The sequence below is a fragment of the Galeopterus variegatus genome, unplaced genomic scaffold (genome assembly GCF_000696425.1).
Source record: "Galeopterus variegatus unplaced genomic scaffold, G_variegatus-3.0.2 Scaffold2232, whole genome shotgun sequence".
NCBI classification, from domain to species: domain Eukaryota; kingdom Metazoa; phylum Chordata; class Mammalia; order Dermoptera; family Cynocephalidae; genus Galeopterus; species Galeopterus variegatus.
The window spans coordinates 260,262-275,676 of record NW_007728343.1 but is presented as its reverse complement, the minus strand read 5'-3'; the positions used below and the strand labels follow the sequence as shown (position 1 = coordinate 275,676).

The following is a 15,415-nucleotide window of genomic DNA, read 5'->3' as shown; positions in this document are numbered from 1 at the left end:
AGCGGCGCTCCCGCCCGAGGGTTCGGATCCCACATACAGACCGGTTCCCGCTCACTGGCTGAGCGAGGCGTGGGAGCAGCGCCGAGGGTTGCAGTCCCGTTGCCGGTCCCCGGTCCGGTACGGGGGCAACACTGAGGGTTGCGATCCGTTGCCGGACACGGAAAAAGACAAAAAGACAAAAAAAAAAAAAACTGGTTGTTTATCTTTTGCTTTTTTTTTGGCAGCTGGATGGTGTGAAAATCCGAACCCATCTTTTGCTTTTTTTTTTGTTGCAAGAGTTCTTTATACATTCCACATACTAGACCCTTATCAGACATATGATCTGCAAATATTCTCTCCCATCTGTGGGTGGTCTATTCACCATCTTAATAGTGTCCTTTGATGCACACAAGTTTTTAATTTTTTTTTTCCTTTTTGTCTTTTTTCGTGACCGGCAACGGATCGCAACCCTCAGTGTCGCACCTGTACCGGACCGGGACCGGCAACGGGATCGCAACCCTCGGTGTCGCCCCCACACCTCGCTCAGCCAGTGAGCGGGAACCGGTCTGTATGTGGGATCCGAACCCTCGGCGGGAGCGCCACTGCGCTCCCAAACGGCGCACTGTAGCAGTGCGCCACCGGGCCGGCCCACCTTCCTTTTTTTTTTAACGGATGGCTGGCATGGGGATCCGAGCCCACGACCTCCGTGTTATAAGGCTGCACTCTGACCAGCTGAGCTAACTGGCCAGCCTAGCTTCACCCTCCTTGTGACTACCCAAGTTCAACCCACCCTCACCTCTCTCCTGGATCCTCGCAACAGCTTTGCTCCTCCAAGGAGACATGTTACTAAACTGAAAATCTGATCACGTCATCCTTCTGCCTAAAACCTCCAAAGTACAAACACCTTGACAAAGCATAAAGGTGCTTCATTCCCTGAGACTGTCTCCATCTCTAGCCATACTGTAATTCTGTTCCCATACGTAATGCTCAATTAAGAAATGGTAAATCCACATGCAGTTCCTGGAGCACACTGCTCTCTCTTACCTCTGGTACTGCACCTGCTTCAGGTTGGGTCACCTGAATGCACCACTCTCCCTGCTTTTTACTGAACTAACTCCAGCCTCTCCTTGAGGTCCCAGTTTGGATGTCAATTCTGGGAAGCCCTCCTGGACCCCCCAAGCCTGAGAGAAGTGCTCCTCCAGAGAGAAGGGCACCAAAATGCCCATCCACCCCTTGTGTTATCACCTACCACTCTGAATTATGATTGCTTGGTGCTTTGCCATTCTTTCCCAGTTGGCTGTCTCTGGCCAGGCCTTCCCTAGGCTCAGGGTCCCCATGGCTCCCACACCCTCTATCTATGACCCTGCCCTCAGGTACAGCTCTGTGGGTCTGGGGACCAGCAGCCACAGGTTGCCACCACTACAGAGGCCATGAGGGGAGTGGATCCTGGCTGGCCCAGGACTAGGCCTGCCTCCAGAGGGCACCTCCTCTCCTCCCACGTCCACCTGCTGATGAAGCGCCTCACCATCTGGCTCACCTGGCACCCTCTTTGCAGCAGATCTCATCCTTCTTGGGCTACCTTTGTCTCTCATTCCTATTTCCCACCAAGGCTCCCTGGGGCCAGCTCTGCCTCTCCTGGGGCTTGCCTACCTGTGCCATCTGCCCTATTTCCAGAGGGCAGTTGCTTTTCCTTTGTGCAAATTTGAAAAAGGTGCCTGCTCTGAGCAAACCAACTTTTCAGGCAGAAGCACCCCTAGACAAACAGCTTAGTTAAAGAAAAGATGTCCCTTCCTCCCAAGTGGACATAGCCCCAGGTCAGGGTGCCCGGCTGGGCCAGCTGAGCACGGGCTGGGTTTTAGCCCCCAGTAATCCCTTCTGCAATTTATAAACTGCACAAATGTATGCCACCTTGCCTAGGAGGCATTAATATCCCCATTTTACAGATGAACAAACTGAGGCTCAGACAAGAAGAGACGGGGCTGGAATGCTACCTCCTGGATCCAGGATCTCTGGTCTCTGGCTCGAGGGCAGGTACTGCCCAGCCAGCTCCTCTGCTCACCTCCCTGCAGCCCTCGTCCCCTCTCCCAGCTGGCTGTGCACTGCCCCTAGTGCTCTCTGAGCTCTTTCCAGAGAGTATACATATGTCCTAGCTGGAGGATGGCAGAAAGACTGGTGCTGTTGTGCCCAACTTAGTCCCAGGACCCAGCCCCAACCAGGCAGGGCTCCTCTCCACCCTAGGGATAGAAAGCAGTTCTCAGTTCATCCTCTGGTTGGTGGGGCCTATTGTTCTCCAGAGCAGACAAAGCTAGTTAGTTCCAGCTTGGTAGCCCCAACTGCCCACCCCGAGTTCTTTTGGATCCCCCCTCCACCTGACAACTCCATCCTGGTTGCTATTTCTTGCTCATGCACTGTCAGCGGGACCCAAAATAGTGGCTCCAGAAGTCAGTCTTTAAATCATCATCCTGGTCTCTGAGTGTGGGCAGCCTGCTCCTGCCAGCTGGGGTGGGTGCCCAGAGGCTGGGACAGAACCAGCGCTGGGCCTGGGGCTTGGGTTTCAGCAGGTCACCTTCTTGGGGCTCTGTGAATTGGGTTCAGAATCTGGCGCTTCAGAGAGAGAAGGGAGGGAACCCAGGAGGATGCAGATGGCAGGAAAGTGAAACATTCCCCAAGCTTCCAAAGAAACAGACTGAGCTCCAGGCTGACACCTCCTCCAGGATGCCTCCCTGACTGCCACATCCCCCAGGGAAATCTGTGACATGTCCACTCTCCCTCTTCTGTAGAGCAGCCTTATGAAAGAAGGAGTATTATTAAGAGCATGACTTCAGAGCCAGACTCCCTGGGTCCAAATCCTGCCTCTGCCTCTTACCAGATGTGTGACCTCAGTTAACCTCTCTATACTTGTTTCCCTGTCTATAACATGATATTAATAATAGCCACCATATAGGATTGTTGTGAGGATTGAGTGGGGCATATAAAAGTGCTTTGCGCAATACACGCTAAGTTCTCAAAAGTGATAGTGTGATTATCATCGTAGAATGTGGTACAGGGGCTCCTGGTATCATCTGATACTCAGAACCTCAGTCTTGGACTAAAAGTTGTCGGTGTTCTCAGTGTGTTGAGTGAATGGATGAATGACTGAAAATTAGCTAGCCTAAATGCAACATGGTATCCCAGACTGGACCCTGGAACAGAAAAAGGACATAAGTGGAAAAACTGGTGAAATCAGAATAAAGTTTGTGGTTTAGTGAATGGTAATTTCTTTGCCTAAGAAATGTAACACGGCTATGAAAGAAGCCAATATCAGAGAAAGCTGGGTGAAGGGTATATAAGAAACGTCTCTGCTGTTTTTATGTCTCATGTAAATCTAAAATTATTTCAAAATAAAAAAAATCAGCTGACAATTACTGACCACATTGCATATGTCAGGTACTATGCTAAGTGCTTTAGGAACATCATTTTTATTTTTCCAGTTTCATCCATAAAGTTTTATTTCTTTAAAAAAAACACAAATCAAATATAGCAAAATGTTAAGATTTGACCATACTGAGTTGTGGGAATAAGATGTTTGTTATATCTTTTTTTGTATTCTTAAAATATTTCATAATTTTTAAAAAATTGAAAATAAATAAAATGGACTAACTTCTACATTAGAAGCATCCTACTATATATATTTAGGTTTCGAAACCCATCAAATCAAATGGATTTTAGGAAGTATTCTGAATTAAAGCTATACTATTATTACTGGCTTCAGGACTATAATACTGGGAATTCACATATTATCCTTTTAAAACCTGCAAGAGGCTTTATTATGGGTAATCCTACTTCAGGCAAAAAAGGTAATGATGACCCCATTCATAGTATTTAGATGAAATAACTGTGGTCGAAGAGAAGCTGAGCCAGTAAGTCGAACTCTCCACCATTTCCTTGACTCCTCCCACCCCATGGGGTAGGTCCTATTATCACCATTTAATAGACCAGAACAGCAGCTAACATTAATTTAGAGCTTATTATGTACCAGTGCATTATCTAGGCTTGGCTAATGGCTCTAACAAACAACCCCACAGCCTCAGTGGCCTAAACTCAATAAGGTGTATTTTTCATTCACAACACAGGTTGATGGAAGGCCAGGTGAGAAAGCTTGGAGGTTGTAGAGCCAGATAATATCACTTCCCCTCAAGTTCCATGTCCCATGGTTGCACCTAACTGCAGGGGAGCCTGGGAAATGTGGTCAGGGAAACTGCAGATACTGGTGATCACAAGCAGACTGTCCACAGCGGGCATTAAAAAGTGTATATAGAGATTATCATTTATATGAATTTACTTATAAATTTTATAATGTGTATTATAAATATTTATTGATGCAACTTATAATGGAGGGACAGTGTCTCACCACAAATAACCAGCTGAGGCTGAGACATGAAGTGGCCGCCCAGTTGAGGGCTGGTTTATACTTCAGCTTAGGCAAAGCTGGTTCCTCCCTCCACCCTCTCTTGCCGCCCAACACCTGGTCAAAGGAGCTTGCTGAGGCAGGTATGAATATATGCCTTTTGCAAATGAGGAAACAAGGCACAGAGAGGTGATAGGCAGAGCCAAGAGGGGACATTCGTAATAACTTCGTATAGCATACATTATACGAAGTTATACGAGTTAAGATCCCCTTACCGCTCATGGTTAAAAAAAAAAAAAAAAGGTAGCAGCTATTTGGTTGACGTTCTGAATGCTTCTAAGTAAATAAAATTTTTTTATTTTAAAAATACATTTATTTATTTATTTATAAATTATATATATAACTTAAGTCTCATAAATCCTAAGAAGTAGATACAATTATTATTCCCATTTTACGGATGAGAAAACTGAGGCTCAAAGAGCTTAAGTAAACTTTCTCAAGGTCACCTAGCTAGCGGTGGTAGAATCAAACTATCAACTCAGTCAGCAAACTCATGTTCTTAAACACTTCCTGAGCCTCCATTCTGGGTTGGCCTTAGTGACCTGTCAAGAGAATGTAGCAGAGTGGTTTCCTCGGACTTTCGAGACCGAGTCATAAGACACCTTGCAAATTCTGCCTGGGTCACTTGGAATATGCTCTCTGGGAACCCTGAGCCACCATGAAAGAAATCTGACTACCCCAAGACCTCCATGCTGGACTGGTCATGTCAGTCCCAGCCGAGCCCAGACCCTAGACATTTGAGTGACTCCTTCTTGGGCCCTCCAGGCCACCACACCGGCCAGCTAAATACCATTGAGTGACCTCTGTCAGTGCCACGTGGAACAGAAGAATGGTTCACCTGAGCCTGCCTGAATTACTGACCCACAGATGAGGTATAAGACAATGCTCTTGTTTTGAGTCACTAAGTTTTGGGGTTGTTTGTTACACATCAATAGGTAACTAGCACAGGGACAGAGCCAGGTCTGACAGCAGTCTTGGCTTTTAACCACTAAATTAGCCCCTGGAGGAATGTGTGAATGAGAAAAGGACAGAGCAGCCATGTCCGTCCACCCCTTGCCAGCCACATCCATCCACCCTGTCCAAGTGCAGGAAGATGAGGCCCCACGTCTGCAGAGGAACACAGACGGCAGCAGAGCCCCAGCTTCTCTCCGCCCAGAGGCCCGCTTGAGATCAGGAGAGTGGCTGGGCCCCAGAGGGAATACGGTGGCAAAAGCCTTGAGGTGGGCAGGGTCAAGAGGCTGCCAGAAAGGGAACCCCTTATCACACCCACCCCCTGCTCTGTCCTAAGCTCTGGACCCCATACGTTCCTTCTGGGCCAACAGACTCCTGCTGAGAGGCCCAGGACTTCCTTCCTGCCCACAGTTAGGCCTCCTGGGGGTCTGCTGGTCTCTAGCTCACAGCCTGGCCTTGACAGCTGCCTCCTCTATTTCCTTCCCCACAGGGGTGGGGAGGGCAGCTGCGGTAGGGACTGGACTCCACAGACGCTGAGACCCTGGGGAAACCGGACTGAGGAACACTCAGGAAATGACCCACCCCACCCCCTACCTACCCAGGTACTGCCCTCCCTAGCAAGCAAGAGCAACCAGCTACCCTTATTCTCCTTTGCCTTAGATCTCTCTGCTCTTCTCAGTTTATTCCCCCAGATTTCTGCATTCATCTTCTGATCCGTGCTTCCTGAGCCATTTGACGTCAGGTCAGCTTGGCCCTCACTCCCTGGGAGCTGCTAGAATTTCCCCTCCTCTGAGATTTCCTGCAGCCCAGCTGCTGCTTCAGAGCCTTCCACCACCCCTGACCACGTGCCCTCTCTGCCTCAAACCCCTTCTCCTTTCACATCCCTGTGTGGGTATTTGACCTTTGCCTCCTGTACCACCTGGGACCTGTCAGACTAGCCTTCTGGGGCTCCAGCTTAGTGATATCGTCTGCTAGGACCATCCTGACTTTGGTGGGGATTGGGGAGGAGGGTTGCTGATTAGGCAGATACAAGAAAATATACACAAGTATAAAGAATTGGGGACAGGTTAATTTTCCCAGGATCAAGTGCACTTAAAGAGGAGTGCTAGGGAAGGCATTGCTCCACTCGAGTGATGAACTTGCAGGCAGGACTACTAAGGGGAACGCTTGGGGGATGGGGAAAGGGGCTCTTCTGGTTCCTTTTTTTTTTTTTTTTTTGTCTTTTTTTCGTGACCGGTAAGGGGATCGCAACCCTTGGTGTGGTGTCGCCCACACCACACTCAGCCAGTGAGCGCACCAGCCATTCCTATATAGGATCCGAACCCGCGGCAGGAGCGTCGCTGCGCTCCCAGCGCTGCACTTTCCCGAGTGCGCCACGGGCTCGGCCCTTTCTGGTTCCTTTTAAGCCATGCCACGTAGATATAAATAAGCACTCTGTACAGTCCATGCAAGGCACCCGTCATGCCAGCACCCCGTTTCTGAGGGATTCCTGGCTTTCAAACTCTTTACCATATGGATCTGCCAGAGATGGCTGCATCAGGATGGGCCCTGTTAGAGAAAAAATGATTCAATGACACTTGTTAAAGCACGGTAAGGATGACTTTACTCAGGACCAGCACAGTAGGTATAGGAACTGCTGCAAGGGCATTTTGCAGTGGGGGACAGAGATTGGGCTCAACTCTGAATACAGCACGGGCAAGTGGGAACTGATAGCCAAGGAGCAGGGTGGGCGTCGGTGGGTGGAAAATGACTACGAGGAAACATCAGGGGTGAGGGGGATTCTCGCTAAACTGTCCTAAGAGGATTCTTACTGAAATCAGGGCAGGGTGATCAGACATCACCTGGGGGGGGTTGAGAATGAGGGGTTTGTGCTCAACTGACGTAGGGTTTTTGATGAAACTGGATTTGTTTTTGTTTTTGTGGCTGGCCAGCATAGGGGTTGAACCCTTGGATCTTGGTGTTGTCAGCACCATGCTCTAACCAACTGGGATAACTGGGCAGCCCCTAAAACTGGATTTTACAAGGAAGTGCACAGGTGGGCTGAGGAGAAGCTTCGGGAGCCTGACTAAAGTTTGGTCAAACAAAGAATCTCTGTCAGGGGCTCGGCACAGACTTCTCCTTGCCTCCCAGTTTCCATCCTCCCCCCTCGCACTGGTGAAGAGCCTCAACTGTGAGCTGAATGGGAACGTGCCCTGCTGAGGTAAAACATTTCCCAGCCTCTCTTGCAGGTAAGTGTGGCCAAGTGACCACATCCTAGACAGTGAGATGTAAGTGAATTCTTGTGTGGAACTTCTGAGAAGACTCTTTAAAAGGGAAGAGGTGTATCCTTTGATCCCCTGCTGCGTGGTGCTGCCTGGAGTAGGTTGGGGTTCGGGGCTCCCTGCTAGTCCTGGGCTGCCTCTGCCTCCATGTTTCCTTTACACGAGAAAGAAATGACTGTCTTCTTAAGCCACTATTTTTCTAGTCTTCACTTACTTGCTGTCACACCTGGTCTTGACTGTTTGCCCTCCTGACACATGGGCCACCAGAGGCCTGTGAGGCAGCCTGATGTAAGAGCTGCCATTGATGGGAGCTCTTTCCTGAACAGGGGATTGCTGACCCAGCGAGGTCCTCTCTTGCAGAGTTTGAATGGAAGACGCAGAGTCAGAGGTGGCAGGATGGGTGGGAAGGTGCCTGGAGAGAAGTCAGGAAGCAGGAGCCGTGAGTCACGAAGTGGAGAAGTGGAGGGAGTCCGCTGGTAGTAAGAGGAATATCGGAAGCAAAGCAGAGGGAAGCCGGTTCCCCACAAAGCCAGAGCCCTGAAATGCAGAGCATCCTGGACCTGAGGAGAACCCACGGAACTGGTCACGGAGACACGGTGTGTCTGGGAGGCATTCCCACTCTCCAGGAGAGGCCTTGTTTTTAATTGTGTTCTTTTCTTTGAGGGGGGGAGGGCAACTGGCTGGTGATGGGATCCAAACGCTTGACCTTGGTGTTGCAAGACTGTGCTGTAACTGACTGAGCTAACCAGCCAGCCGCAGCGTGTTCTTACAACGAACCTCTGAGGTCACTCGTGTGGGAGTCTGTCTTTTGGCACCTGAAAGAAACTCAACCATTCATTTCTTGAACTTCTATCAGACCGTCAGACCACAGGTACCACCTGATGAGAGTGAGTATCTTTGGGAGGAAAATGGGTGAGTGGATTCAGGCCTGTCCCAGAAATGGCCACACACAGAGGTATGTGGCCTGACCTATCTCACTCTCGATCCAGCTTTGTCCCTCATAGCAGTATGTCTCTAGCCAGGAGATCATAACATCCACCGCCACCTGCATGCCACTACCTCCACCTGCATGCCACCACCACCACCTGCATACCGCCACCACCACCTGCATGCCACCACCACCTGCATGCCACTGCCTCCACCTGCATGCCACTACTCCACCTGCATGCCACCATTACCATCTGCATGCCACCACCTCCACCTGCATACCGCCACCACCACCTGCATGCCACCACCACCACCTGCATGCCACCACCCCCATCTGTATGCCACCACCACCACCACTGCTGGGATGGTCGGGGGGATGTGACGGTAGGAAGAACCCGTGTGGACACATGTGGACTCAGGTTTTAATTCAGACTCCACCCCAAACCAGCTGTGTGAGCCTGAGCAGATATTTAACTCCTCTGAACCTCAAGTTCAAGTGTCAAAATGGGAAGGATGAATGGCACTGCGCAGGTCTGTTGTGAGGACAAAATGGAAGCAGCAGCCCAGCAACTGGCACATAGTAGGTGCTCAATAAAAGCTTGAGTTTCTTTCCTTCCTGCTGAGACAACCAGGGGCTTGGAAGGAGGATCAGTTTCTCCATCTTTTGTGAGTGGGGGGTGGGAGGGCTGGTCACACAGACCCCAGCAGCGATGCAGTCTTTTCCTGAAGCTTCTCAGAACAGCAATGGACACAACAGGGCGACCACAATCAGCCCGTTTCTAAAAGGCCATCACCTGGATTTACTTTCACATTCTTTTAAATATATGTCTATGATTTTTTTTGTTTTGTTTTGTTTTTCTCTTTTTTGCTCATGTTTTTCATTCTCTACTGTTACTTATTTTCTGTCTATGATTTATAAGCTTCTGCCAACCAGGCTCACATACATAACAGGCTGGGCATTCTATTCCAGGTTTCTTACATATGGCCGTAAACTTACTTTAGGAGAGAAGGATGCAATGTAGCCTCCTACGTAAAACCCTGGTTCTCAACCACTAGAATATTTACTTAATGAAAAAAGCCTTACAGGCTCTCCAGACCGCCAACCGATGTTTAATGTGGTCCTTGACTTAAAGAAGGGGAGAGACAAGTCAAATGTCTCACACAAAAACCTCCTCGCCTTTTCAATGAAAACTCTGGTGTGGTCTGGCCAAGGTATATGAGCATTCACACACACACACACGCACACGCACACGCATACATACACACACTCACGCCCCCCCCACACACGCACACACGCACACACACGCATACACGCACACACACATACATGCACACACGCCCACACACGCACACGCTCACACACGCACGCACACGTGCACGCATACACGCACACACACATACATGCACACACGCCCACACACGCACACGCTCACACACGCACGCACACGTGCACGCATACACGTACACACACTCACGCCCACACACGCACGCACACGTGCACGCATACACGCACACACTCACGCACACACACGCGCGCGCACACGCACACACACACACACACCTCAACAGGCCTATGGGAAAAATATGGAATGTCTTGGAGTTCTTTTTTTTTTTTTCTCTTGTCAATTATAGCTCAATAAAAATGTCCTCATAAAAGTCCTGGGCAAGCCATTGCTTCGCCCGCAGGACGGGGCTGCCCGCATTCCAGGGGAGCCTGCCTGGTGCGACTGGGGAGGACAGGCCGGAAGCCAGAGCTGGCTCCTTCATCAGCCCCCGCCCCCTGCCCCTTCACGCATAGGCACCATGGGCTCCTCTAAGGAACTGGGGACAGCCCACGCCAGGGAGGAAGGCGGGCAACTCCTTCTTCCTGAAGCCTGTCTGAGTCTGTCCCGCCACAAGGCCAGAAGCAGGGGAGCCCTGTAGCAGGCCTGTCGTTTTGAAAATATTAGACGGCACTGTTTTTCATTCCTCTCCCCCGTAATCAAGTTCCCGAGAAGTAGGATTGCCAGACAAAATATAGAACAACCGGTTAAATTTGAATTTCAGGTAAGCAACAATAATTTTTAACACAATTATATCCCAAATACAGCATGGGACATGCTTATACTACAGATTTATTTGTAAGTCTGTCAACCGTACCTGGAAGTCATTTCACCACTATGGTTCCATAGACATGGGACAGGGAGGCCACATCCAGCAGGAGGCCAAGAGGCCACTGGGTGAGAAAGGAAAAGAAAGCGATGGTGGAAGGAGGGGGGAATAGAGCAGGGTGCAGCCGGCAGAGAGGGCCGTGGATGGTGACGGTGTCCCAGGTACAGGCAGGGGGGCCACAGAGACTGAGGGCAAAACTGAAATGTTGGTAGGGGGGAGGGTGTGTTTTACACATTCAAGCTTCTGGAGGGAGATCGTTTTTCACCAATGTAGATGAGCAGCAGCCAGGCGCAAGGCCCCACCACATCAAGGCCCCTCCCCACCTAGCCCCTTACAATAACCCTGACGTCATCCATAATCCACCTTGGGCAAGAGAAGGGAATTCAGAGAGCTTGAGCTTTTAACTGGGAAGAGACCGTGGTATCAGTACTTAGCAATTTAATTGTTCTCAGTTCCCAGCAGGGTGGCACAGGGTGTGTGCGGAAGGTTAGAAAAGCTAAGGGGAAATAAAGGCTCATCTCTTTGTATGTCCCAGAGCAAAGGATCGCAGAAACGCGAGGACAGTGGCATAGCATGTCTTGTTGGTACTTTTCCCTCAGTTTCTGGAACACTTCCCAGCTCCTAAAAGGTGCTCGGTCATTATTTATTGTTCAGGAATGGGCAGAGCAAGTGAACCTTTCTTTGACCCTTTCCAAGCCTGAGTGCAGCAGTGACGGTCTCTGAGGCTCTGGGCCATGCTCGATGACACCCCTCCCTCCTGAGACGGACCTCAGGGACTGTCTGAGACCATGTCCACAGACATCAAGGTAGTGAGTTGCTTTCCAAACCCAATCCACCAGTGTCTTGTGGAGGCAAAAGCTACATCATCAGGGCCAGAGAGGCCTTATTAAAACAATAGTTATGTGCTAAGAGTTGGGTTAAGCACTTTGTATTATTTCATTTATTCCTGACCAAACAAACACCTCAAACCAAGTCCATCAGATGATCCTTTATAACCTACCATCAAAACATATCCAGAACCTGACCCACTTCTCACAACCTCTGCTGCTACCACCCCTGACCAAGGCCACCAGCTTCTCTTGTCTGGACATCCAGAATAGCTCCTCATGGGTCTCGCAGCCTCTCCTTCTGTGTGCTGTCTTCCATTCTCCACACAGCAGTCAGAATGTTTTATTTACTTATTTATTTAATAAACCACTTAATACATGTTTGCTTTTGCATATAGACTATTATGCAAGAGAAACAAAATGGTAAATTAGGAGTTGAGACATCTCAGACAAGACTTGACTTCTGGGCTTCAGAAAGATGTTGAAACGTTTTCTGAAGAAATTTTTCTTTTTCTCTCAACTTTTCTTCCTTGCTTCAGTGCAGGCTTGTTTCTCAGTTCTCAGTCTGACAAAACATTCCACATATGGCATTGCAAAGAATTGCTTCCTATGATATATTTTATTTATGTATCAAAGTATAGACACTGCTTGAACTTGTGCCAGTTGATTCTTCCAAAGATGTCTCTTCTCCAAGCACCAGGTCTAGCTTTTTCTTGACCAGTCTTAAGAAGCTTTAGGGCATCTTCTGTTTCCTTTCCTGTTTATCTAATTCATCCATGGAATCTACTACCTTTCCTAACCTCTCTGGACTCAGTACTGGCAATCTCTGCCGTTTGGCCTCCTGCCGAGAGTTAGGAACAGGTTTCTTTCTTTAAGACATACCAGATTTTATGTGAATCTTCATTACTTTTGCCCCTTAATGCTGACAGGTCAATGAAGCTCCAGATTTCACTTTTTCTTCCCTGCAATTCTTTGGGTTCTCAAAAAATTCTTCCAGTCCTTTCCTTGACAATGTGCTATGAAGTATTCTACACTTGTGGAAGGATGTGACATTTGGTGTATTAAGACAAAAAACTAACAGAAAATCTGCAACCTGTGCTATAGCAGGGGCTTGAGGAATTAATGACCAGGAAGCCTTCAGGGCAGCTGAAAATCTTCTACAAAGAATGGCCAAACAGGCTGCAGCCATTTTTACTGCATAAGTCATCAGAGTGTTCTTTTCAAAATGCAAATCAGATCATGTTACCATGCTCCCTAGAATAAAATTCAAACTCTTTACCATACAGGCCCTATCTGCTAACACCCCCTCCCTCCCTTACTCTATTATAGCTGCACTGGCCTTTGAGTGCATAAACATACAGGCTAGGTAACCTAATGCATTCAAAGAATGCTCCAGAATACAGTGGCTTAAATGGACAGCTGCTTATTTCTCTCTCACCTCACTGTACAGAAGTGGGTGAACAGTCCAGACAGATGAGGCAGCTCAGCTCCACAAGGTCATTCAGGGACCCAGGTTCCTTCCACCTTGTTGCTCTGCCATCCCCAAGAGTGTTGTCCTCATCCACTGGATCAAAGCTGGGTCATAGCCACCTCTGTGTCCCACGGCTTTCCACCGTTGCTGCTTCCTGGGTGTTTCAGCATTGCTTGTTTGTTCCCTTAACCCTGCTCACACTCTATATGTAGTCCCCTCATTAACATCTTTTTGTTTAAATCATACCTTGTGAATTCCGTTCCTTGTTGGTTTCTGACCAATGCAGGATCTACTGCGTGATGGATCAAAGTCAAGCCCTTCCTAAAATTGAGCTCAGTCTAGCCTATATATTATCTTTTTCTCCCCTGATATTTAACTGGGATTGGCTCAAAGTACCTGTCATTAAACTATCACGGTTTGGCTAATGCCTATCCCTGAACTATAATGTTCATGGTAGTTTGGAATATTACTCTCTGCGCAACAAGTGTTTGTTGAATGCTTACTGGGTTCATGGATGACCAGTACATTCTCACAGGACTCTCCCATCCAGCCTTCTTCCCCTAGTGCCAAAGTTGGCCTCCTCCAAAAAATCTTTACTGAGTCTCCAGGCTCTTCTGGGCAGCGCTTGCTCACTGACCTGCCAGCGTGTGCTCAGAGGTTCGTTTCTCCACTGGACACTGAGTTCACCCGAGGCAGGCCCTGACTTCCTGCCCCCTTGACCTGCTGCCTGCTTCTGGAACAGGGCATAGATGCAGAGTAGGGCCAAACCTCTAAATGTCTGCTGAATCCACAGAGAGATTTCAGCCCTCAATGGTCTGTTAATTTAATCCTCTTTAGGGATTTCTCAATCTGCCCAGTGGGAGCTAAGACAATTAACTGGAGTTGGGGGAGAGTGAGAAAAAGAACAGAATATGAAGGATGGTATGTAGCGGTTGCTTATTGCAGGCCAGGAGCTTCACATGCATTATCTTATTTAATCCTCACGGTAGCCCTGTAGGTGGATCCTATTATTATTCCGAGTACAGATGGGGAGACAGGCTCAGAGAAGTTAAGGGACTTGCACCAGCTCAGAGCCAAGCAGCAGAATCAGAATTTGAACCCAGTTCCTTATGTTTTGAGAGCATACATCCTTCACTCCTCTGCTCTCCTGCCTCCCCATGCAAGCAACCGCCCTATCAAGCCTCATCAATGTCACGTTGATGCACTCACAGGCCATGAAGAGGAAACAGTCATTTATCTGTGAAAGAAACAAGTCCTGGCACGCAGACAGAGGTGCTAATAGATACATGTTTGACCGATTTGTTGAGATCACTCACAGGCTTGAGCAGGGCTCAAAAGTCGTTTGTCCTTCAGGAAAGGGGGCAGTTTGGGGGGACCCTTACCCATATCCCATGCCTTGAGTCCTAGAGCTCCAGAGCCCCCCAGCAGAAGGCTGACAGTGGGCATTCCCACTATTCTGACAGCCAGCAAGATAAACAGAGGTATCGAGTACAAAGAAGCATCCGCGGCCCGTAGGCCTTCTCTTCAAACACAATGTCCTCACATAGCTCAGCCATCAGAGTCAAGCATGACAACTCCACCACAGACATGGCCTGGCCAGCTGCCAGCAAACTCCCAAGCGAGCCACAGAAACCTCCAGAGGCACCCACACCATAGGCTTCAGGAACTGGGGCAACACAGGCTGGGAGGATGGAAGTCTTCTGATCACGCGCCCACATAGTAGGAGGAAGATTGGTCAGGTCTAGGCAGGAGGACAAATGGAAGCCCCATTCCGTATTCCTGTCACCACACTGACTTGTCCCATTCTCAGTGATCTAGACCTGGGTTGCCCTGTATAGGGGCCACCAGCCCCATAAGACTTTTGAGCACTTGCAATGTGGCTGTAAGTGTGAAATACTCATAGACTTCAAAGACTTAGTATGGAAAAAAAGAATGATGTCAAGTTTCTCATTAATAATTTTTCATATTGATTACATGTTGAAATGAAATGACAATATATTGGTTATGTTCAGTTAAATAAAACATATTAAAATTATTTTTACCTGTTTCTTTTTACTTTTTTTAATGAATCTCCTAAAAAATTTAATATGGCTTGCATTATATTTCTGTTGGACGGTGCTGCTCCGAAGGATTGAAAATAAAGTGATTCATTGAATTCATAGTGAAAAAAATGAATTTTTAAAATCAAAATATAAATAAATGAAAACAGTAAAAAGCTAAAACAATTTTCATCCTTTTTTTTTTTGGCAGCTGGCCAGTACCGGGATGCGAACCCTCAACCTTGGTGTCACAACACTGTGTTCAGCTGAGCTAACTGGCCAGCGCCTTCCCTTTTATCTTTAATAGAAACTTTGAATATTTTAGAAAAAAAAGAACCCTTAAATTTTTACTTTAAAAGAAC

General features: G+C 48.2%; 1 pseudogene; it reads right to left on the bottom strand.

Annotated features, from left to right (window-relative positions):
- Positions 1 to 11,988: 11,988 nt before the first annotated feature.
- On the bottom strand, positions 11,989 to 12,732 carry LOC103597195 (annotated as a pseudogene).
- Between the last annotated feature and the right edge of the window lie 2,683 nt (positions 12,733 to 15,415).